Source organism: Mustela putorius, unplaced genomic scaffold, assembly GCF_011764305.1.
Source record: "Mustela putorius furo isolate JIRA1106 unplaced genomic scaffold, ASM1176430v1.1 tig00000056_pilon_pilon_pilon, whole genome shotgun sequence".
Taxonomy (NCBI): domain Eukaryota; kingdom Metazoa; phylum Chordata; class Mammalia; order Carnivora; family Mustelidae; genus Mustela; species Mustela putorius.
Window position 1 is genome coordinate 7,245,601 of NW_025421263.1, and position 27,230 is coordinate 7,272,830.

Below are 27,230 nucleotides of genomic sequence, written 5' to 3' on the forward strand. Positions count from 1 at the left end.
CTACTAAATTAGGTAAATAATAATGTAATAGTTGACTTGAGTAATAAGGAGAGTGTTTATATACAATGGACACCCTCTCCATTATGCAGATGAAAAATGATTCTCTTCCCATTTGTCATTTACTAAATTTTTAAGACACTTTGTCTGTTTTCCACATTTATTTAGGAGGTTTTCAAAAGACCAGTCAGTGAATAGAGTAAAAATTGCTGCTGAAAATGAATTAGCACCGTCTCTGAAAGAGTCAGATCTCACATAGGTGCCAAATGAAAGGCGTGATGACCCTCATAAACACCTTGTGTGAGTTAATAAGAGTGAAGGTTCATTTCCATAATGACTCCACATTTGCATCTGTTGCATACCACTTGGGGTGCACCATAATATAGGTTGTGCATGGTACAGGTTGACAAAAGTCAACTGTGAATCAGGCAGCCTGTGATACTCATCACCTTGGTAATAAAAATGACCATGCAGACTTTGTATCTGGCCCAGTGCCCAAGTAAGAGCCATTAAATTGGCTTAACAACAACACAGCCTTTGAAGCACACCATCTGCTAGTCCTCTTTGCTACTACTTCCTCCTCCTTGTAACTACATAAACATTAATATACCATAAAGTATATACTTCCAGACGACCCACCTAGGACAAGGTGAAAAAGCAGATTCCTTTACTGATTTCTACTTTTATGGATACCCTCTGAGCAAAAAGAATAAAATAGCATGGGACAAGTTTGATTATACAGAATAGAAAAGAAAAATGATAAAAATGTGAGAAGAAATAATATGTATTTGAAGGTTCTGCTGAAATGAAAAATACAGATTGCAGCCTAGAAATCCAGCGGTCATATTCTTCAAACACAACCACAGACTCAAAGTATAAAGTTGAAGAGAAAAGTTTCATCTATTAGATATTGCTATACCGAAAAGAAAACTACCCCTTTAATCATCAACAAAGCCCAAATTATTTCACTGCCTTTGTCAACAGCAAATGTGAAACTGGTGGGAAAGGTGATGGGGGGAAGAATATCCAGAAGAGGATGGAATGGAGAAATTAGTGGATGGAAATAGTATCATTGATAATGCCTTGGTATATATCTGAGAGCCTGCAAAAGAAAGGGATCCATTAACTATGAGGCAGATTGAATGATCCATCTCAAGTCCTTCCCTAAAGGCTCAACCACTACACTTTTTTATGCAGAGACCTCATTTTATTTTATGACTTTAACTTCTATTTTATATCCAGTGGTGTTCATATCTATAAGCTCAGTCCTGTTATCCTTTTCAAACTCAAGCAATTATTTTCAGCTACCTCTTAGACTCTTTCATTCAGATGGCATCCTGCCTTTTGAAACCCAACATTAACCAAAGTTGTTTTGTTTTTGTGAATAAGGAAGACTTACAAAATTTCTTTGAAATCTTTTACCTGTCCTACCATTTTTTTTTTTAATTTTAATGCCACTAGTGCTGTACTCTACTTCTTCAAGACTCAATTCCTGAAATAATCAATTTCATGGTCTCTCAAACTAAATTCTCTCTACCTTGGTTCAGTGTTCTCCTGTCAGACTAAACTGACTCAAATATTGTTCCCTGATTTACTGGTTTTGTGAAAGCAAATTTCCAACCATGTTAAATGTATTATTTCTTTGCTTGGCTTCATTTAAATTTTAGCTAGTATCTATTGAGGACAGACACTGAGTTAAGTACTTGACAAGGATTGTCTCCTTTATCAGCCAGAATGTGGCATGTGGTGTAATGTTTCTATTTTAATAATATGGAAACTGAGGTTTACAGAGTAAATAACTTACCCATAGTGGGTCATAGCTAGTAAGAGTAAGGTACGAATTCAAACCTGTATAAAAAAGAAATAATTATGTGATGGAAAGATGTATTAGTTAATGCTACAGTGGTTATCATATTTTGGCATATAAATACATCAAATCAACATGTACACCTTAAACTTATACAATGTTATATGCAATTATATTTCAATTAAAAAGTAAAAAAAATTAACTCACATCATAAAAAAGCCATATCAATCAGACTTCAAGGTTGGTTCTCTTTAATAACTCTGCTACATTGCTTCCACACCACTTACATAACTTCTTCCTAATGTCAACACATTTTCTTTTCATTTAGAGTCTTTCTTTCCCACCTATGTCTACACACACACACACACACACACACACAAACACATTTCTTTATGCCATTTTCTTTGCATAAAACACCTTCCTTACCCTTCATATTCCTTATTTAAATAAGACAGGACAAAGTTCAAGTCATTTGCATGTTCTCTTTCATGCAGGCTTTCATAAATATTTATCATGATTAATTTCCCTATGCTTTTAACTCTTATACAACCCAATGTTTATCATGGAATTTTTATACAGTTTGCCTATATCATTCATTATTTTTTCTTGTTTTCTTATCTCTGCAACTCATATAGATCTTCTTCAAAGCACGAAACTTGTGGTTCTCTATAATATACTATATAAAAGCAAGTTATTATTATTTCAGTCATTGGACTTCTGTATACTTTGCTTATACTAGCATACTGATGTATAATAGGTACTTATTGGGATTCATGCCAATTTATTAATGGCAAGGGCTGAAACTTAAACAGATTTTAGATTTCCCAATACAGAATGAAACTATTGCTTAAAACCAACTATAAGTCTTTGGAACTAGAATTCGGGTAAAGGAAAGTTTTTTGTCCTCTATAATTTGAAGGGCAAACATTTAGTCCTATTTAAATGCAAAAGGAGCAGCTGGATTTGTTATAAATAGCAATGAAATAATTCAAAATGTGTAGCCACTGAAAAAACTTAATATTGCTGTTCAGTGGATAAAACCACTAGTAGTCACAGGAAAATGACGAAGATAATGAAGATATAAGAATAAACGCAATAAAATTATTCAGTTTCAAGCTTCTCCAAAAAAAATTATAAAGGTAATTTTGAGTAAAAAAAAAAGAGCATATTTTAGTTCAGACTAAGAAAGAAGTTTGAAGTTGTCAGAAATATAATAGTAGTGAAACTTTACCAACACTGGATGATTAGCCATCAGAAATGTAGTAGGACAGACTCCTAAGAAGAAGCACAAATTAATAAATTTTAACCCCATTTCCAAATGTTTCTTTCTTAATTCTAGATTTATATGTTCTTGAGTGTCTGAAAATGTAAATGAGTGATGCCAGTGTTGCATAACACATAGCAGAAATTCTCAACCCTGGATACATATTAGATTCCCTTAGGGAAAACTTAGAAATATTGGTGCTTAAGTGCAACTATAAACTAATTAAATCAGAATCTCTAGGGATAGGATATAGCTGATCATATTATTTTAATGCTACCAGGTGACTCCAGTGTGCACCTAGGATTAGGAGTAGGCCATAGACATGGCCTGAGACTTATGGGAGGTTTACAATTACTAACTGGTTGTATAAGTTATATAAAAACTCAAATATTTCTAATAACAAATCTTTGATCAGAGACATATCATAATAATGACATAAGTAACTATAAATCAGGTAAAACAAGCAAAAGTCAAGAAAACTGTGTTTTAGTTATCACTTTTCTATAAACTTTTTGTGGTGCTCTGGTCCACTAAATCACTTTTTATTTCTGAGCCTCATTTCTCAGTTTATTCTCATTTGTGACTCTAGAAATTGGCCAGTGGGACTGAGATTTCCTTTAACTAACCTTAAAGCTGCTAAATATTGCATAAAAAAATCCCATTTATCTGTTACTAACACAGAATCTGTTGATGTCAAATCTTCCAGCTTCTGGTTGAAATACTGGGGATTTTCCATTATAATGATGGCCAGAGCCACAGACATACATTTCAGGATTACAATAACATTAAACCAAGGTAGTATCAGAAAATAGAGGTAGAAATAAAAATTTTGACTGCGAGCAAATTTCTGCCTTTATCTATGTTTACTAAGTAGCTCAGAGATTACTGTTCCTAATATAATAAATTCAAATGAGGGTATGAGAAACACAATTTGATAAAAATTAAAATCTAAAAGCTAAAAAAAACCTAAAAGAATATTTGTTGCTGGTGATTAAAACACACACACAGAAATGCATCATAAATAATACTATATGGCTCCATAGCTCAGGGGTTAGAGCACTGGTCTTGTATAAATAATACTATGTGACTTTAGCTATAAAGACTAAACTGAAAATATTTGAAGTTCTGGCCTAAATTTATAATATTTTAAACCACAAGTTGAAAGCAAATTAATAAAGTTTTGCAATGACCTAAAAAAATAGACACAGACATTAGCTGGGGTGAAATCATGAAACAAAGTGTTAACTTTTAAATGATTATACAATTTATCAGAAACTCTTGATTAGCAAAATTATTGAACAAATGTGATGTGATACAGCTAAGGTATAAAATATACTTCTAATGCTTTTGAGAAAACTGTCATTTCCAAAACAGGAAAAGAAAAACTATTAAATTAGGCCAAATTCTGTATTAATATTTGACATTCTATTTTCAAAGCAGCCTTAGTGAATATCCAAAGGCTTGAATCTTCTTCTTTTACCCAGAGATGGACAACATAGTTTTCTGTGTGAGATTTGCTTTTGGATGTGCTATCTTAAAGGTTGTAGCTCATCCTCCTGACCAAAAGCAATACAAGTGACTTCACGCTTTGTTCATGGGAATGCGTAAGAAAACTAGGCTCTATGTCTTTGCGACTTCCAGATCATTTTCTGGAATCTCTCAGTCATTTTTTTACTTGAGTATGCCCCTAGGAGCTTGCCTGGATGACCACCACTCAATCATTGAATGTTTATGTGTATAGCAAAATCTTTTTTTTTTTTTAAGATTTTATTTATTTATTTGACAGAAAGAGATCACAAGCAGGCAGAGAGATAGGCAGAGAGAGAGGAGGAAGCAGGCTCCCTGCCGAGCAGAAAACCTGATGTGGGGCCCGAGGCAGAGGCTTTAACCCACTGAGCCACCCAGGGGCCCTTCACAGCAAAATCTTAAAACCATGCTTTGCTTCAGTGATTTGAAAAAGAAAGTTGGGGTTTCACCTTCAATTCACTCAAAAAATCAATCAAAAGCAACACTATTGGGGCACCTTGGTGGTTCAGTGGGGTAAAGCCTCTGTCTTCAGCTCAGGTCATGATCCCAGGGTCTGGGGATGGAGCCCCACATTGGTGTCTCTGCTCAGCAGGGAGACTGCTTCCCCCCCTCTCTCTGCCTACTTGTGATCTCTATCTGCCAAATAAATAAGTAAAATCTTAAAAAAAAAAAAAAGCAACACTATTTCATAATTACTTGGTTTTACTTACTGGATAGATTTCAGAAAATATACAAGACATTCTGATAGGAAGTCTGACTTTATTATTGATAGGTTGTAGTTTATAACTACAGTTTATTTTATCTACTAAACAGGATGAGCTGTCTCATTTAACCAATGGCAGCTGAGTGAAGGAGTGAATCTTCTCATAACCCCAGAAATTTTATTCATTAAGAAAATTTATTCAAACTGATGTCTTGTTTTGTTTTGTTTTTATTGAGAGCCAGTGTTCCTTTTGCATGACTCCCAGATTTTACTGATTAGCAACAGATTCACAATAAATGGTTATCTGATTTTCTTAACTGTCTTATCACTTGTTCCAAGATCATTTTAGTGTTGTTTGTAGAATATCCTACAGAGTTTCTGAATTATCCTATACTTTATTCCTACCTTTATAGGGTAAGGAAGGACAGAGAGAAGTAGAAATGTCAGCTTCCTTGGTAATAAAAGCAAACATCATCCATCTCTTTCACTGCAGTAAGAATCGCAAAGTTACGTAAAAAAAGAAACCATTTGACCTATTTCCTATTGCTTGCTTGGTAAAAAATATTTTGGGAAAAAAAAGTTATTTCTGATTAGGAATGAGTGAGGAAGGGCAAAAATAATTGAAGGAAAAGGAGACTACCCCAAAAAACTGTTCAATAAAATTTAATGTAATTGAGAGATAACCTTCTAGATTGAGGTGACAGAGTGCCCAACAGAGTGAACAAAAATGGACCTATACTGAGGCATATCACAGGAAATTTGGGGATATGAAAAACCAAGATAAGTTTCACTAAGTTTCAGAAATTAAAGCGGTGGGGAGAACTCATGCTTATGTGCAAAGGATCAATATTCAAAATGGCAAAATGGCTTCAGAGTTCTATGAAGCTACAAAATACTGAAATAGAACCTTCAAAATACAGAAGTAATATTATTTCAGTCTTGAATTTCATTACCAGCAAAACTATAAATAAAGTGTAAAGACAGAATAAAAAACATTTTTAGACAAGCAAAGTCTCAAAAAATATTAACTTTCCCAAGTGTTCACCTGAAAAAAGGTATTGGCGAATCACTTACTCTTAAAGTGATTTCAATAGCCAAAGCCAGAAGGATGTGACCAACTAAGAAGGAACTTCAACATATGAAAAATGTAATGAAAATATGATGATAGCAGTGAAGGGACATTCTAGGATAACAAGAATGAGCCAGGTAATGCGAGAATTGATTTCTGCTGGTCTTAGTCTAGTGAGGCTATTGGTTAGAAATACCAGCTGTGCCCACCAGGAGACCAGAGACAATCTTCCTTTCTGAGCCAATGTTGTTGACTGAACCAGCCCTTCTGGGTCCTACTGTGAATGCAAGATGCACCTCAACAATGACCATCGGGGAACCTTAAAAAAAGAAAGCCTTATTACTTATAAAGCCTGGAGGGTATACAGTTTAGGGTCCACACAGTGATGTTTTAGGAAGAGGGAGAAAGAAAAAGAACGAGAGAAGACAGGAAGAGAGAATAACAAGAGAAAGAGCATATGGATCCGGTCTCTGCTTTCATTGGGGGTGAGTGTGGGGTGACTAGGGTTTCATGGGTTCATTCTTCATTGGTGAATTTAAAACATAAGAGAGGAAATTTAAATTAAGGATAGAAAGAGCAAGTTGTGGAAATTAAGTCATCCAGACATATCTAAAACAAAGCAAGCTTCAAGGTGGAGTGACTTCTCTCTAGTTGTGTCTTTGGAAATGTGTTTCAGAGAGAGCTGCCCTTGAAGTGGAGGTCTCAGCAATGTAAAGCTTACCTTCAGGACTTGCATTGTAATCAAAAAGGCCCACTTTCATCCTCTTACACTGCAGAGGATAGAATGAAGATGGGGAAATATTGGACATATATGATAAGGTAAGGTGTGAAATGATTCAAATGTATTAGGGTATAAAAGAAACTAAAGATAAAAATGACAAGAGCCATTCAAGTGCATATTTTAATTACATAATTAGAATGATTTATGATAAAATGCTGTGTTTCAGTGTGCGTATGCTTTTATTGTTAAATTAGAGTTTCAGGGAATTTAGGGGCACCTTGGGTGGCTTAGTCAGTTAAGTATCTGACTCGATCTCATCTCAGGTCTTGATCATCTTGATCATCTCAGGTCGTGAGTTCATGTGTGGTGTTGGGCTCTATGCTAGGCCTGGAGCCTACTTAAAAAAAGAGAGAGAGAGAAGAAGAAACATTTTCAGGGAATTTATTTTGAGTTTTGAGCTGATCAGCAAGGTATCAGATTACGACCTTACATTGTGGATCATGGTTTCACCACACAAAACTACTCAATAATTATAAGAAGATGTTTGGTTTCTTTGTCCTGTGTCAGTTATTCATATATTTTCCTTTGTCTACAGAAGCAACTTCTTCACTTTCATTAAATTTTTATACCCATCCACAACCTTGACTAAACTGCTTAAGAACATAAATAAACCCACTGATGCTAAATTTAATAAACACTTAAAAAGATTCATTTATTTATTTGAGAGAGAGATGGGGAGGGTGGGCAGAGGAAAGAGAGAGAGAATATCTCAAGCAGACTCCTTGTTCAGTGCAGAGCTGATGCAGGGCTCAGTCTCACCACTCTGAGATCGTGACCTGAGTTGAAATCAAGAATTAGATGTTTAACCAACTGAACCATGCAGGCACTCCTAGACACTTTTTAATCCCTATCTGACCTGATATTTCAGAAATAGGTGGCTAACATAATCTCCTATTAATAACATCCTCTGCCTTTCTTAGTCTATGTGGAATTGAATTGGAGGTCCACTCAGTTCTAGGGACAGACATGTAGCCAATCCCTGACTAATCATTACATATAATTGTAATATCCTTAGCTGATGTTTGAATGAATGAATGGACTGAATGAAATCAGCACTAATTCTAAGAATATTGATTTAGTGAACAAACAGGAGGCAATTCCTTTTCTATAGACTTAGAGAAAGGAGAATGTGAATCTAGAAAATGGATCAAATAATAAAGGGCAAACGTGTTAGTAAGAGCTTTGCAAAAGGATCTCAATCTAATATGGAACCAGAGGATATGAAATGGAGAATCTCATGCATGTGGTTTGAGAAGTGAGAGACTAATTTTCCATAAATGTCTGACTTACAGAAAACTGAGACTTATCCCCTTAACAGTGGACATTCATCAAGAATCTCTCCCCATCTTTCCTCAGTCCTTCTCCAATGAAGTTACTGCTTAGACTCTCATTCTTGCCTTTTTCTCCTGCAGCATTCTACCTCTCAGCAAATGGTAATCCCTTAGAATTTCTTCAATGATTCCTTAGATCGAAGCCAAAGAATCATTATCAATGCCTTCCTTTCTCTTAGCCTAAATTCAGTCTGTTGCTAAGTGATACCAATTCTTCTACTCGTATATACAGTTAGTTATCTTTATCTCTTTTGCTATCCATATCACCATTGTCTTTTTAAAAAATTTTTATTATGTTATGTCACCATACAATACATCATTAGTTTTTGTCTTTTTTTTTTTAAGATTTTATTTATTTATTTGACAGACAGAGATCACAAGTAGGAGAGGCAGGCAGAGAGAGAGAGATGAAGGAAGAAGGCTTCCTGCTGAGCAGAGAGCCTGATATGGGGCTCCATCCCAGGAACCTGGGATCATGACCCGAGCCAAAGGCAGGGGCTTTAACCCACTGAGCCACCCAGGTGCCCCCTAGATTTTGTCTTTTATAACTGTTGTACTTCATTCCTCCAATTTCAACCCTATCTCCATCTCACATATTTCCATAGAGAGGACAGAATGATGTTTCAAAAAATGAAACTCAGCTATGGTACTCCTCTGTTTGAAAGCTGTAAATCTCTTTTCATTTTCCTTAGAATATAGACTCAAATCTTTACTTTGATCTATACTATGCTTCAGCACCTTGACATTCTTTCTGTTTCTTGAATGATCAAACTCTGCTTACATGAGAGATGTTGGCAGGCCATCTCTTCTGCCTGAAAGTTAATTCCTGGGCCTAGTCGTATTTAATCATATCTATGACTGTTTCTTTAATATCACAGAGTATTTTGTAATTTTCCAATATTTATCACAAAGCTTGAGACTTAAGGGGGCTCAAAACATGCTTTCAAATGAATGAACGACATTTATACCACATTTTTTTTTTTAATCAGAAAGAGAGAGAGACAACATAAGCATGGGGAGTGATAGGCAGAGGGAGAAGCAGGCTCCCTGCTGAGCAAGGAACCCAATGAGGTGTTCAATCCCAGGACCTGAAAATCATTACCTGAGCTGAAGGCAGCTGCTTAACTGGATGAGCTACCCAGGCATCCTTATATAACAATTCCTTCCTGCTTATTATGGCAAATAAAAATGGAAGGAAGTGAATTACTATGCCCGATTGTTATACATTTGTACTTGGAGACTGAGAGAATTACTTTTATGTGTCAACTTGACTGGACCACAGGGTACACAATATTCAGGGTGTTTCTGTGAAGGTGTTTTTGAATGAGATTAACATTTAAATTAGTAGGCTGAGTAAAGCAGGTTTTTCTTCTTCCTCCCCAACAATGAGGTCTGATTGGATGCGTCTCATCCAATAAACTGAAAGTCTGAATAAGACAAAAAGTCTGACCCTCACCTGAATAAGAGAGTATTCTTTTCAGCCTGACTGTCTTTAGATGAAGATAATGGCTTTTTCCCACCTTCATCTCAACTAAGACAACAGTTGTTAGGTCTTAAGCCTGCCAGCTTTTTAATGGGAGCTACACAATTGGCTCTCTTGGGTCTCAGGACTTTGGGCTTGGACTAGAACTAAGCCATTGGCTTTGTTGGTTCTCCAGTTTGCTGGCTTGCCCTGCCCATTTTGGGACTTGCCCTGCCCATTTTGGGACTTGCCCACCTCCATAATCACATGAGCCAATTCCTTGTAATAAATTAGTACATAGACAGGTAGAGAGAGAGAGAGAGACAGAGATATGCAGAAAGAGAAAGAGAGACAGAGAGAGAGAGAGATCTCCTTATTGGTTCTGTTTCTCTGGAGAATCCTGACAAATACAAAGCATTATAGAAATATAGCCAAAGTGACTTTTTTTTAAGATTTTATTTATTTATTTGACAGACAGAGATCACAAGTAGGCAGAGAGGCAGGCAGAGAGAAAGAGGAGGAAGCAGGCTTCCCGCTGAGTAGAGAGCCCTATGCGGGGCTCGATCCCAGGACCCTGGGATCATGACCTGAGCCGAAGGCAGAGGCTTTAACCCACTGAGCCACCCAGGTGCCCCACCAAAGTGACTTTTTGATTAATTAAGAGTGCCTTTGAATAGGTGAGCCTTGGTCATGTATATCATTGTTTTACAATTTGAGTGTTCTGACTTAACACAATCCATCCCCCATAAACAGTTGTATTCTCTGCTATAGTTTGCATAGTTCTTGGTATAATGGACATCTCTACAAATGTAATCTAAGTAAATATTTAAAAAGACTTACTCTACTAAATGCATAATATTTCTATGCATATTTAAGCAGAATTGTATAAATAAGTAGTTCTATGCATTATTTAATAAATAGTTGCTCAAACAACTGTTTATCTACATGAGAAAAAAAATACATCCAAATAGAAAACATAGACAAAAATCAATTCCAGGTCAATCATAGATTTAAAATCAAAAAGCAGATTTAAAAAAAAATACAAAAAATAGTAAAATGCTTTTTTGACTACATAGATTAAATTCCCTTAAGAAGACACAAAATACCTGAAAGGAAAAGATAAATAAATTCATCCACAATACATTTAAAATACAAAGGATTTTCTATAATTCAGATATGATAAAATAGCTAGTATCAGAATAAATTTCCTGTCAAAAGCAATTATCAAAGTGAGGCCAAAAAGAAAAAAAAAAAAGACAATCATCTGACGGAATTGGAGAAATATAGAAAAATCTGAAGGACTACTATCCTTGAGAAAGGAGAAGCATAGCCAGTGAAATCCACTTAACCCTATCTTTCCTGAGGCCATATCCAGGTTCTTCTTGCAGGAATCTAGAACACAAGAAGGCTGGCTGCGATCTCACTGGGAAGGGAAGACACAGGACAGAGACTGTGGGAGGTAAAAACAGGTGAAAAGTAAAAGACAAAGTAATGAACATATGCCTAGAAGAAGCTCAAAAATCTATATACAAGTACCTAGTAAGTCATTGCCTGATTCTTAACCAGTCATATCAATAAAAACTACCACGACATGCAACAATATGTCTGAATCTCATAAGCAGAATGCTGAATGCAAGAAGCTACACACAGAAGAGTACATACTGAATAATTTCAGATATGTAAAGTTCAGGGATAGAGAATAGTAATACACAGTGACACTATTTTTGAAATTTAAATGAATGATGTGGAATGATATATATCAATAGTACTTAGGGGAAAAATGCATAAAGGAAACAAAGCCAATTGCCAAAAGAAGATGTATAATATGAGAGTATTCAGTTAAAACTTAAAAATCTCGGGGTGCCTGGGTGGCTCAGTGGGTTAAAGCCTCTTCCTTCAGCTCAGGTCATGATCCCAGGGTTCTGGGATCGAGCTCCACATCAGGGTCTCTGCTCCACGGGGAGCCTGCTTTCTCCTCTCTCTCTGTCAGCCTCTCTGCCTACTACTTGTGATCTCTGTCTGTCAAATAAATAAATTTTTTAAAATCTTAAAAATAAATAAATAAAACTTAAAAATCTCAAAGGAATCCTTTATTGAGTTTATGAATATATATACATTAAATCTGAAGTTAATATTTGACAAAACTTGGTAGAAGATACATTATTTTATATATTATTTTGTATGCTGAATATATATATATATTTTTTTTTCTTTTTCAACAATAAGGTCTATGTAGTTGTCTTTAAGCACTCTTATCCTGAAAATTATGTCATCAGTTGAAAAGTTGCTGCAATGGCAGCATTACCTGTAGTCAAAAGAATTGTGTGTTTTTGACAGCATTATTACTTTAAAAATGAAATTTTCAGAAGGATGGTTTAATTTATTGAGGGCGGTTTAGATTTATTACTAAAAAACTCATCTAAAAAACTTTGTCTTATAGGTTAAGACCATTCATATTCTATTTCATACATGAAAACTCTTAAGTATTTATAATTTAAGAATGTATATGATATCTTTATAATAAAACACACTAGTGTCTATGACATAATTTCTTCCTCAAGAAGTATATAGTTCAGTAAGAAAAAGAAAATATTTTGGTACCATATCTCCTTGTACTTCCAAATCTAAATTTCTCAATTGACCAAAGAAAAGAATCAAATAGGGACATGTGGATGGCTCAGTCTGTTAAGCATCTGCCTTTGGCTCAGATCATGATCCCAGGGTCCTGAAATCGAGTGCCCCATCTGACTCCTTGCTCAGGGGGAGACTTCTTCCCCCTCTGCCTGCCATTCCACCTGCTTGTGTGCTCTCTCTCTCTCTGAAAAATAAATGAGATCTTTAAAAAGAGAGAGAGAGAGAGAGAAAATAAATTAGTTTACCATAAAATATATGGACATTTAGAGAGTTTTTGTGTTTTTCCTCTATTTGGGGCCCAAACTCAAGGATAGTATGTCAGACCTAGTATATGTCAGTGTTTGCATTTTCAATGTTTACTATTTGACATCCTTTAAGCCCCAATAGAGAACTTTTCTCCAAGAGACCATACATATTTTTAAAAAAGTAATAAAGAATGTAAATTATTTAGTACATAGTTTCATATGCCTTTAGCTTGGTTACTTTGAAGAAGGCCATCCAGCAACTAATGAAGTAAAATCTACAATGTCTGACATTTAATAAAAAGTTACAGGCAAGTAAACATAAGGCCTTTAATGAGGAGAAAAAATCAATCAATGAAATCAGAGTCAGAAACTATACATATATAGTATGTCTAGAAGATAATGAAGTTTAAAAAAGCTACTGTAAATCTACTCTGTATGATCAAAAAGGTAGAGGGAAAATTAGGATGATAAGAATATGAAAGATAATTTCCTTAAAAAGATCCAAATTGAACACCTAGAGATAACAAAATAAAATACCTCAATTAAAAATATTTGAGATAAGATTAACAGAAAACTGTATACTACTGATGAAAAGATTAGTCACCTTAAAGTGGAAGATTTTTGGGGTGCCTATGGGGCTTAGTCGATTAAGTGTCGGACTTCAGCTCAGGTCATGATCTCAGGGTCCTGATCAAGTCCTACATCAGGCTCCCTGCTTCAGAGGGAGTCTGTTTCTCCCTCTCCCTTTGCCCCTGCTTGGGCTTGCTCTCTCTGTCAAACAAATAAATAAAAAATATTTTTAAAGTTTGTATTCATTTATTTGAGATAGAGATAGAGATAAAGCACAAGTTGGAGGAGAGGGGCAGAGTGAGAGAGAGAAGCAGACTCCCCCCTGAGCAGGGAACCTAATAGGGGGCTCCATCCCAGGATTCTAGGATTATGACCCAAGCTGAAGGCAGACACTTAACTGACAGAGTCATTCAAGCACCCTTAAACAAATAACTCTGAATAAATAAATACATACATAAATACATAAATAAATAAAGTAGAAGATGTTCTAAAACCCACCCTCCCCCATGCACACTCATAAGACTTGCTGTGACTCCCAACTGCTCCTACATTAAAACCAATATTTTCAGTGTAGCCTCAAAAACCTGCATGGTATGTTTGTTACCTATTTCTAAATCTCACCATGAATCATGGTTTCAGTCTCAGCAGGTTTTTGCTGCCTTGCCCTTCATCTTTATGGCCTTTAACTGAATATTTGTCAATTACACATGATATCTCACTTACAAAATTTCATCCCCTCATTGCCTCACTTTTTTGCCTTTTTTCTAATTACCTACTTTAAGTATCACCTGCAGCATTGTTTCTTTGAAGGTCTCCATGATTCCACTGATTAGGTTGTTATCTCCCTACCATATACTCATAACTCCTGTGCTTGTTTGTTTTTAATTTCTCACTTCCTTGTAATTCTATACATTTTGTGTCATTATATTTTTAGCACCCACCGTTTCCAGTAGTGTGCAGATAAAAAATAGATTTTGTCCACCAGTAAATTCCCAGCACATTGCCTGACACATGATAAGTAATCAACATTTTTTTGAAAAAAAAAAAAAAAACAATAAGTGAATTAATTGCAAATTAAGATTTTTTCTTTGGGCTATAATGTGTTTGGTTTATGAAGTCTCTGTTTCATTCAATATAATTATGCAAGCACAAACTTCATTAGCATTTAAGCCCCAAATCAATTAGTTTTCTGTATTTGGATTTTCTGTATTTGCATTATGCCTAAGTTGTAATTTCTCAGAAATATTAAGTGATTTATTAAGACTAACATACTAAGCTCAACTACAAAGAGATTCATGTTCTAAGTAAAAGCACACCAAAGCATAATAAATAAGTACATTAAACTATAGCAGTATACTTATCAAAATGCTAAAATGTCTTAAATTTTATAAAATTTTACTTACGGTGAGAGCTTAATGAAGATTAATTGTTAAAAATAAAATCAGCTAATAATATCTAATATCAAAAGTATTTTGCTTCTCATTATTGAATTATATAGTGCATGAATGACAAAAATAACTGTTTATTCAAATACCCGTAAAGGGTGGTGGCTCAGTCGGTTAAGCAACTGTTCTGTTCAGACCATGATCCCATGGTCCTGGGATTGAGCCCCGCATTGGGATTCTTTCTCAGTGGGGAGCCTGCTTCTCCCTCTCCCATTCCACCTGCTTGTGCTCTCTGTCTCTCTCTCTGTCAAATAAATAAATAAAATCATTTAAAAAAATACCCATACCAAAACACTTAAGTCTTAATGACAAAATGGAGTGAGGATACTAGTCATTATGTACTAATAAACTTCTCCCCAGTGTATTTAGAGATAATGAAATCATTTCCACAAATCAAGGTGTATATTACATTTAGGGAGTAGGAGCATCAAAGTTAGATTTTAAACTACTTTAATATTCTGCAATTAAAAACTACTACTACTAATAATATAAAATGATTTTCCATATCAGTGTAACCATTGGGTACTTGACAAAAAGGAAATAAAAACCACACTGTAAAAGAGCATAATCTCATTTCAAGTCTAAAATGACTTCCACTAAAAAAGATCCATGCAGAAGAGCTTACACTCTAAAATTACAAAATGTACAAGGTTTTACAACAAAGAACAGACTGAAATCCTCCAGAAAACTTCAGAAAATAGCTGACCATCTGAAAAATACTATAAAATGGTATATCCAAAATTATTAAAAGCCTGAAAGAAGGAACATAAAACAAGACAAAAATATAAGAAAAGCTAACTTAGAAAAAGAGCAAAAAAAAATTTCTGAAATTAAAAAAGAAAGAGAAAAATGAATAAGAAGTAAAATTGTAGATTGCTTAATATAGCACATTGCTGGCAAACACAGAATTAATAAACTCAAAGAAAAAAATTGAGCAAACTACATGCATCATATGAAACAAATGGATAGCTATGAAAATAAGATTGAGAAAGAACTTGTATTATTCCTGTCAGTCAAGGAAACAGAACCAATATGACTGCTATGAAATAAGAAATTTATTATAATAACTGGACCTTACACAATTATGGGGGAAGCCAAAAGCATGAAGTCAGATGACCAAAGAAAACAGGACCTCAAAGAGAAACTGGTGAAGAAGCGGATGAAAGGTTATTGCCTTCGAATCTGATGGTTGCCTGAAATTGCTGTATGTCACTAAGACAGTTAATTGATAAGAATAAGTGGACACAGAGCAGAGAACAGCAAGGACAAAGAGCAAGAAAATAGTAATATGCTCAAAAATAACCTGGACCCCATAAAGCCTAGAATCTAAGATGAAAACCTATAACCCATGAAAACAATCTAAAACTCAGTTTTCTCTGACTGCCTCTAACCTCAAAGATACAAAGGACATGCACGGGATATTAGTGCCTTTTACAAAATTAAATCTCAGCTAAGGGAGGAGATATGATAAAAGCTGGAGCAGCAGAAGGCCGAATATTGTCCCACACCAACAATATGAGCCAACAAATCAGCAATAATATGGAGGAGCTGCAGTGGTGCCTGGGAACAGATAGAGAAAGGAGAAAATTCTGAGAATGATAGTTCTAACTTAGCTACATTGACAAAGCATGAATTCACCACAGTCCTCTTCTTTATAAATTGATATCCATACATCACTCTTTAGAACACATTTAATTTGCAAACAAATACACAGTTCTTCTTCCATCTATGCTACAATCCCATCCATTACAGCTGAAAATAGCCAACTTTCACAATAAAATAATACAAAGTCACTTTATCTGTTTCTGGGTGATATTTGTTCCTGTTCTATTTGAGTCTCAAGCCCTCAATCCTTTAATGTAATGCTGATAAATTATATATGTGTGTGTACATGCACACACACACACACACACACCCCTAACACAAACATATATTCTTTTTAAAAAATTAAGAAGTATTCGTAAAGCATGCAATCTTATTTTTGTAACAAATCATGTGGTGGTAGCAGGTGTTTAGACCTTCTTCTACCCTTAATAATTCCGTATTCTCTTTACCATCAGTAAAACCTCAGCTTATTATGGCTCCTTGCCTGATGGGGTAACCCAAAATTTCATTCATAAAATGTCTAGGTTATCAATGAGCTGCTTATATTGAACTCACTTCCAACAAATAGTCTGGAAGGGAGAGCAATAGTATCTTTGTAGTAGTGAACTCTGGACAACACCACCTTAACCAAATATTTTAAGGATAACATCCCTAGGAAGAGGTCAAGTTGAATTCACTCACTCTCTGATATGATGAGATGAGGAAAGCATTTTACTTCTGTAGTATTCTCCTTCTAAGTCCATCACTCCAGTTTAATCATGAGAAAATACCAAAGTCTTAACACTAAAAGAACAATGACATGTTTATAAATATGTATACTAAATATACAATGTGTATGTATATGAATATGTGTATATAATGTATATATAGAATGTATAGTGTGTGTGATAGAAATATAATGGGAAAAAACATAAAGGTAAAGTCAAATCACTTTTGCCATTCAGTTAGAAGAAAATTTGTCTTATTTGGTTTACATTTGTAATATTATTTAAACTTACCAGCTGAGCATATTTGGAGGAGAATTAAGATTTGGGGCATGAAAAACAAAATACTTGTTATTAGTCCCAGTTTATGTCTTATATTCATTCACTCTACCAATATTATATTAATTCTAACAATTCTCCTCCAGAGGAAAGACTAGGGTTATTCTGATCTAAGGACATGATTAGTCTCCCACTTTAAATAGATGCTGTGATGTGATGCAAGCAGCAATGTGTGCCAATCTTGGAATATGAATTAGGAATGTAGGAAAGGATTTCTTAAAACATATAGTAATGTAAATGGAGTTGGTCTTTTAATAACTACAGCAGCTGTTGAAATAAAGAGGAAACACTGAATATTTTATGTGAAAATAATCCCAGGATGTTTATTTTCTTTATTTAAAAAAAAATATTTAATTCAATTATGCTGTTTCCATGGTAAAGCCATATAATTGCCTAAAAATACACTTAAAAATAATGCCTTGTATTTTTCCAGTGCTAGCAGAAAATTATCAAGGAAGGAAGACGAGCATGTCTAAATATTCTAGGCTTATTTCTGAATCTCATTAATGGTGTTTGTTCCTTAAGCAAGATAATCACTTTTCTGACCTTATCCTAGACAAAGCACAGGTGGTCAACACATAACAGGAACATTAAAAATATTTGTTTTTTTTTTTAATTCCTCATTTTTTCTCACTTTTGGTGCATGTATTATCCTATTATTTTTCCTTAATTCAATTTAACACTTCCCCAGGTTATATTTTTCAGTTATTATCTTCATAATCACTAGTTTTTATTCAAATCAACTCACCGTCTTTATGTCAACTTTAAGCAAGATATTTTAAGAATATTTGTGGCTATAAAGAAGAATAAACCATGTATGTTCTTTTGCACCCAAGGAATTTACAATTGGGAGAGAGTCATCTAATTGTAAAAATAACCCTGTTTTTAAGTAAAATAATATTGTTATATACTTAATGGTATAAGAGAGAAATGGCCAGCATCTTAAATATAGTCTCTAGCACTTAACATTCTTCCAAAGACCACATTTGTCTATCATTTTACAGCATTATGCAAAATAGACCAGGAAGCAGCAAGTACTCTGAATACTTTTAAAAAACAAGCAGATAATGAGAAATAAAAGGAAAAGTTTGCAGATCCAGGAGCTGACACATAGGTAAATTTTTTAGGAATATACTGGTCTATGGCAAGCCAGGATATCGCATCTTAGGCAAAAAACAAGTTGCTACACCTTGTTCCCCTATCAGTAAGTCACTAAGTGGTATACCACTTGGTAGGTCTCTTTAGAATGTTGAAACCATATATACTAAACTGGAGAGAAATTCTCTAACCAACTGTCAGGGCATTTTAAAGTTTGTCAATTTTAAGAGAGGCCAAGAACAAGAGATGACTCTGTAGCCAGTCCTAGATTATAGAGGTGTCTTCCCAGTTACCCAAGTCATGGAATCCAGCAGATTTGATGATATTAGATGTATCTATAGTGGATAAAGGTGCTGTGTGTGTACCTAGATGAGCAGTACCAATGAAAGAATTACAAGTCACGTCTTGACTCAGTTATTGTCTGATTCACCAAGTCATATAGTTGGGTGCTGCTACACAATCCATGATACGATGGAAATAGTACATTTAGGATCACACCTGATGTCTATAAGATATAAATAAGGTTGAAGAGCATACAAAAGTAAGTTAGATGATCAAATGGCCAGATTCTCACATCACTTGTCTTTCTTATGCTGAAGCATGCCACTCAGCTCACACTTAGGATTTCTTGGGAGATTGATTTCTATCATTCTCCTATAGAAGAGGGGAAAACCTCATTTGAAATGCATTGTTGCAGGATGTAGAGGTAAATTAAAAATTAATTTCTATTTCAGTGATATTTCAGTGATATTTATGTGTGGTCCAGAAGAACAGAAGAAGTCATACCACTGGCAAAGCTTCAGGGAGCACATTTGATTGGCAGATTTGTTTGAAGAAAGAAGTACTTTAAGATTTGTACATACTAAAAAAAAGATTTTCACATATGCAGAATTCTGGACACAGATGAATGGTTTGATTGGTTAATCAGAGATAAGGAATATAATTAGAAGATCAGAGACAAAAAAATCTGGACAAGAGGCATATGGATGAACCTATGAAAGTGGCATAAGTATGGAGATTTATGTGTCTAACCCCACCATAGAGCATCTAACACAACCTCCCAGGTAGATGGGGTAGGGGGAGTAACTTATCCTATGGTCATCAGTAGTCTCTGTCCTCAACAATCACAATGCATGACAGATAGTGACATAAGTGGAATGGTCATGGTGCAGGGATGGTGGTTGAACATGGGATTAATAGCATGGACTCCCTCTCACTCCAGTTGATTTAGGTACTGTCATACTGAGTGCCTAACTTGCTAGCATCAGAGACTGACACTGAGATCTCTATATGACAAAAATCTCTCAGGCCTGTCACTTAGTACTAAGTGGATTATGAGAGCTTCCTTCACACTGGAAGGGACAGTGATTGATCTTCACTAGAACTACTTACTAATTTAGGTTTCTCCTTCCTGGCCGCAGGATCACTGCCAGCTCCAGTATCACAGAATTTTTTATCCCTCAGACTGAGGGAAGCACTTTATGGCAAAGCCAGAACTACATAGGATCTACATTGTATAATATATAGCATTACCTAGAAAGAGTCAGTCAGCTATAACTCAGTTGATCATTTTAGAGTTCTTTTGCCAGGGGAGCAGAAAGAATAAGAAAATAGGGTTATTATACTAGAAGGTAGATAATTAACACTTATTATGATAAGGACCTAAGAATGCTGTTAGATAAGACAGGAAACAGTGTGCCTAGAATTCAAGGATCTACTAAGACATTTTTGATACTCCCATGCCACATTAAATAATGACTGACACTAAAGTAAATGCAAGATGATCAATGCCTCATAACACTTGTCATGATGTATGGGTCAATCAATCAGGCAAATATCAGTCCAGTTGATGTGGTTTCCAAATGTGAAGAAAATATAGAATGAGTAGTAGTGGAAGAAGGAACTGACTACTGGAGCAAGGACAATAGCTTGTTCCACTGATGAGCATTAAGTTCAGAATTCTTGCTGAGGGACTTATGCATATTGTGACTGGACCCAAGTGGGGCGAGAATGGACCATGTGAATATTAATTTTGTCCTGACATATATTCTCTGATTACAGCCATGGCTATGGTAAACAATTCCAAGCAGGCTTTCATTTACTTCACACTCATGGTGACTAAAGTGAAGTGTATACCATATGTATGTATTCAGGACTTTTCTGATGCTGAGGCAAGACGCTGAAGAAGACGCTTGGCATCTATATGCAAATACCATAAGAGTGTGTGGGGGGTTATAGTCTAAGGACCAGATCTCAAGGAATGGGAGAATGGAGCTGATGGAAAAATCTTCCATTTCATCCCTCAGACAGATAATTACACAGCTCCTCAGAAGGTTCTGGTGGAGTCACCTGTCCAAAACCCACAGTGACTACCATTCAGTAACTGATTTTTATTTGGCTTTCTCTCTTTCTTTTTTCCTTCTTCTCATTCTTTATTCTTGTTTTGTAATTTTTGTTCCTTCATAAACTATGTGTATACAGGCCTGTATGTCAGCCTCTGCTTTCTGGAGGTATCCATGTTATCCGAGCAAAAATTTAAATTCTCTGCTGAATTATCTTCACTGGATTTGGATAACAATAATAATATCTATATCATCTGATTGTTATAATAATTAAGTGAGGTACCAATTGTAAACTACTTAGAACAGTGCCCGGCACATGGTAAGTATTTCGTATGTTACTAAAAATTAAAGAACAGATGAGGATAAAGTTTTAAAATATTAAACAGGATGACAGATGATATGACAGATGATATGGTATGACATATTTATGATACATGATAGAATATAATTAGAAAATTAATTTTTCCAGAATAATAGCTTTCTTATTTGTACTACTATCAACCCCCAAACTTTTCTCATTTCTATGCTGTTAGAATTAATTTTATGTTGACTCTTCTTACATAATGAATTTCTGGTGATAGTGTAACACATGAGACCCTAGATCACTCAACATAATGGTGATAATGTAACACATGAGACCCTAGATCACTCAACATAATGAAAATCATTCACTTAGAATAATAATAGAATGCCTAAGTGAACAAATTGGAGATGCTGCTGATAATAAAATCTGATAATAAAATCTGAGCAGAACAAACTACATTGATATATCAAGGCAAAGACTTTAAGCATACACTTTCCAGATTACCATTATAAGTAGATGGGTAGATAGATGATAGATAAATAGATAGATAGATAAATCCCTACTTCTTGAAGTTGTGTAGAAAATGGAGAAAGGAAGGAGATATAGTATCTTATAAATCCCAATTCTAATGGTCCATTTCCTTAAGCAGTAGGAAGGGAGGAACACATCTGTGACATTTTCCTTAGGCCACTGACAAGCACCCTGCATTCATCTTCCTCCTGTAGAAAAAGAGTTGATTCACATGAATATATATACACATTCAAATAGCCTCTAGCTTTGCACAAGAAAAATATTCCTAAGAACTACTGAATTATCCTTTTCTAATGTACCATTTCTTCAAATATTCCATAAAATTAATCTCTCAAGTCCTCTTTTCCTCAAAAGTATAATGAAATATATTATTTTATTGTAATGAAAAATATTTCCATGATTAGTTATATAAATAAGCTATCTATCTATCTGTATATATATATATATGCATATATATAATACTCTTAGAAGAAAAGGAAGTTCAGTAAAGCTTCATGTCTGCATGTAAGAAGTTGGCTGACAAAGGCAGTGAAACCTGGAAAACAATAACAAAAAAAATCTCCTAATGTATTTTTCTTCAGTATTTTCGATGCTTAAAAGTATCGTTCAAATATGTTTCTTCCTTTTTTAATCTTCTTCTGGTTATAAATAGTATTATTTACCATGGAGACAGCCTATATGTTCAACTATCACCCACAGACATGAACAGCACCCTATTTATTCATTATAGTATATTTAAAAAAAATCTAAGACTGAAATATTTCAAGCAATGAAGTGATATCACTGGGATTTTATCATTAAGTAGGTTTGGTAAGTATTAAGTATTAAAGGATTCATCTAACTATAAAAATATCACTTGAGAATCATCCTTGGTTCTTATTTGTCCTCTGGGTAAAATACTGCCTCTCCCCAATCATATTTTTGGAGAATAAAGTGTTATTCTTAACTACACAGTCATTCTTCAGAGAACAATGTTAAACACATCTGCTCTGGGTCTATTATTCAGCCCCTCCTTTCATCACATCAATCTATTGTTATGCAGAGAAAGGGACAGAATGTATAATAGATGAGAAATTTATTATTTTATAACACTTGTCAACCTGACACTTAAAACAAAACAAAACAAAAAAAACCTGCATGGAAGTTCTGTTTCAAAGAAATGACATTTTTCTCTTATGGAACCATAATTTCTTAGTAAATCAAGGAGATGTATTTTGTAAAGAATGCACTGAAGGTATCTAATCATGTCGGAAGGGTAAATACAACACTATATACCTAGCTACCATTCCATGATGGAATATGGACAATTTTTTTTCTACTTTAAATATTAGAGAGTTTGGCTCGCTTGACTTTAAATGATACTGTAAATCAAGTGTGGAGTGGAAATAGTTTTCAAATTCCAAAATATCCCTCTCTCTAAGCTGTCTGCATTGTTTTTATATGTTTAACTCAGATTATTTTGATTCCATGTAAGTCAGATTAATAAATGTAAGAAAATGTTTGATTTACCGACAAGCTTAGTTTCTCCTTCTGTCTGAGTTAAGTTCCTAATACTTCATCTTTCTCAACTGTAAAAGAGAACATGTTCTCATTTCCTTATCTTTGCATTCAGCTAACTTCTAGTTTATATCTCATGATATCAAAGTGTATTCCTTACCAGATGCCCACCAATACCAGAACTTCTCTCTCTGTGAAATATAACACCATGGTGCTTAGGAGGAGAGTAAGAAATGATTGAATATATCAACAAAAAACATGCAGGCACAATGCTAACATTCTTTGTTTTTATAGCTAGATATCTCTACGTGGGGTCAGGAGAAGCCATGGAATTCTACTAGAAAAGTTTTAAGAGCAATACAAATTTCATTCCTGTCATGACTGAGTTTATAAACAAAAGGATAAAAAGTATACTGAAGAGTAAGAAAGTTGGTGGCAACAGCTCAAGTCACAGAATTATTGTCTCCCATGCCTAATAAAATGAGGATAAAGCTACAAATCAAATAATAAAAAAGAAGAATTCACAGTAGTAACCAAGAAGGAAATGGTACAACCTCATTCAAAAAAAAAAAGATTGATTGGTACCTCAATCCAAACTTCATACTATGCACAACACACACACACACACACAAACACACACCACTCTGAAAATTAATACCAAGAAAGAATATGAGTGACTGAGTGGCACAATTGTGAGAATTCCCATTATTATACTTGACATTAGAAAAAAATAGATTAAGATTTACACAGGATTTCTGCAGAAGCAAGAAAAGTGTCAAGTTTTGACATTTTCCAGTGTTCCTTGCAGAAATGTGGTAATGATAAGAAGCCCAAAGTTATAAGTCCTTATGAAAATACGTATCTTAAATCTTGTTAGAGGATATTTGCCAGGATCTTAGAAGAAAAAAACAGAAGGTCAAATTGAGATTCTTCCACATGCTCAAACAATAAAAACAGAATAAAACACCCTCTAATTGCAGCTCAGAGGGAAGACAAACAGTCCCAGGTAAGTAGGGAGTCACTTGTATAAGAAAAATGGCTTTCAAGATAGAGTAAGCAGAAGGGCTGGCCACCTTGAATTTGAGAAAATAACAAGTGGTACAACACAGCAACATGGTATCTGTCATGAAGACCATAACTAATGAGAACAAAAAGGGGTAAATTGATGGTAATGAAAGAGAAATGAAAGAAAGAAATGTAGTAAAGCAAAAGAAACAAAATAAGGAGCTCATTTTGGAAGAAAACATAATGGAATGATTAGTGGAAAATGTTAAAGACAAGAAAGAACACAAATTAAAAAATCAAAGACTACACTGATAAGATTATGAACTATTATTATCCAAAAAAGGAAGAGCTGATAAAATCAAGAATCAAAACAGCCAAATGAGAGAACGGCATTACAGAATGTCCCATAACAGAACAAACACAGATGAAAATATGGTTATTGGCCCAAAAGATCTTAGGTTCATCAGTGTGAACACAAAAAAGAAAGTCAAATACTAAAGAAATCAGAGTCCATAGCTTCTATCTGATTGAACAAGAATTTCTGTGCCCTCAAGAAAAAGGTAAGAAACATTGAACATCTTTGAAAACCCAAAATATGCTTGAATTTCAGAATATGCATATCCATTTCCAAAACACAAAGCTCTGTTAATCTCGTTATCTCATTGTGCCTTCCCAATAGTCACATGAGGTTAGAGATTTAACTTTTTTCTCTTTAACAGATAACCAAACTGAGGTGCAGAGAAATTGACTTGGCCAACATCAAATGTCAAGGAAGTTAAGGAGAAAAGTTATTTATGTAGATGTTCTTGACTTAGAGCTGATGCTCCCCCCGCCCCTCCCCCCGCCCCGGAAATGGCCAGTTAAGTAAGGTGTGGGAAATACTAAGTGTGAAATTTTAAAGGCAGGATTAGAATAGAGGCATTTATCTGTGTTTAAAAATGTCTTATATCAGGCGCCTGGGTGGCTCAGTGGATTAAGCCTCTGCTTTTGGCTCAGGTCATGATCTCGGGGTCCTGGGATCGAGTCCCACATGGGGGTGGGGGGGGTCTCTGCTCAGCAGGGAGCCTGCTTCCCTCTCTCTCTCTCTGCCTGCCTCTCTGCCTACTTGTGATCTCTCTCTGTCAAATAAATAAAATTTTTAAAAAGTCTTATATCTTTCTTTGAATACTAAGCAACATCAGATATTATTTCAAATGATATCTCCAGAGAATAACTGAAAAATAACTCAAATTGGATGAAATGCAGCAGCAGAGTCCTATAGGGACCAATTACAAATAAACAGCCTCATTAAAGCTGTAAATGCTTGTAAAGTACATCAGAGCAGGAATATCCAACAGTGAAGCACAGGTGTACACAGTTACTACCAATATTTAGCATAATTCAAATTTGGAACATAATTAAAGGAATTTATGGGAAAATGCAGGCATCTGAGAGTTTCCCAACCAAATGATGATAGAAGAAACTGTGGGTACAAGATTGAAATGTCTACTTTGTTCAGTATTATGTTTGTCCAGTTTGCCCTCTCCTTTCCCCTTTCTATTTCTCCCTTCATTTTAGAAACTAGTACTTCTAAATTGATGGGTCCCACACTGACCTTCCTCCTTTGAAAGTTATTCCTTATCTGTTCATACATTCTCCTCATTTAGACAAGTCATTACATTTTCTTCCTTCGAAAGTTTTAGAACTAAGTTTCATTAACATGACTAGGAGGATATTTATCAATATATATCTTAGTGTGCAAATACTTCTCATAAAATGAATTCCTTAAAGAGAGAAAAATTAGAGGAATAGTGATTTGCAGATGATAAGACAGAAAAAGAATGATTATAAAGAAATGCCTGGAATTATAATTTCCATTATTGTTTTCTAATACCAGAAAACTGAATTTAACATGGTAAATTCATTTTTACCACAGCCAATACATTTCATCAATACAAGTCAATGCATTATATATGGAGACTAAAATGAAATGTAACTATCAGAATCCATGTTAATGGCCTCAAAGTCAGTAGTAAGTAGCTCTATAAATAAGGAAGATGTCTAGAGAAAAAGGTAATTCATTCTCAAATTGAGTTCACAAACTTAACTTACTATGATTTTTATGTATACATTAGAGAAAAAAGGTTAACTTAAAACACATTATTTGAAATCACTTTGCCTGTCTGCCTCAAACCTAGTTAAATTTGACTTTTAAATTGTTGAAAACTGAAAATGTAAATAGCTTGTATGTGTGAACTTAGTCAAAATATTAACACTCTTGGGGCACCCGGATGGCTCAGTGGGTTAAAGCCTCTGCCTTCCTCTCAGGTCATGATCTCAGGGTCCTGGGATGGAGCCCCACAATGGGCCCTCTGCTCAGCAGGGAGCCTGCTTCCCCCCTCTTTCTCTGCCTGCCTCCCTGCCTGCCTGTGAACTCTCTCTCTGTCAAATAAACAAATAAAATTTTAAAAATATATTAATACTCTTGGCTAATTTCCTCATCTATAGAATGAATATTGGGTAGGGTAAACTAGGTGCTTTTAACTTGGGTACAAAGAATCTTTTGTTAAGAAACTATGTTATAGGCAACTAATGAATCATTGAACACTACACCAAAAACTAATGAGGTACTATATGTTGGTTAATTGAATTTAAATAAATAAAATTTAAAAACAGAAACAATAAATGTTCTCATAAGGCCCCTTATATTAAGCTGTATGTTGGCCTCTGTCTTGAAGACATTTCTGAATGTTGCAGAATTTTTTGTAAAATGACGTGTAGCTTCCTGTGTCCATTGTTTTGGAGAGAAGATCAATACATTACATCAGATTTTATGCAAGGTGGACTACATGTTACTTTATCGCTCAAGTATTCTATTGATGCTGTGATATTCCATCTGTGGTTCACTGAGTGTGGAGGAATAATCTGTGAAGGTTGTAGAAAATATGGATTATTGAAACACACAAAAGAATTTCTGATTGAGGAGGGCTG

The 27,230-nt window shown here is 34.8% G+C and overlaps 1 long non-coding RNA gene across 1 annotated transcript; it reads right to left on the minus strand.

Moving 5' to 3' along the window:
* Positions 1-1,808: 1,808 nt before the first annotated feature.
* Positions 1,809-13,486, minus strand: LOC101680469. The gene is made up of 3 exons (XR_201139.3): positions 13,425-13,486; positions 3,036-3,079; positions 1,809-1,845 (listed from the first exon to the last, which is right to left on the minus strand). It is a non-coding gene; the product is annotated as an uncharacterized LOC101680469 (long non-coding RNA).
* Between the last annotated feature and the right edge of the window lie 13,744 nt (positions 13,487-27,230).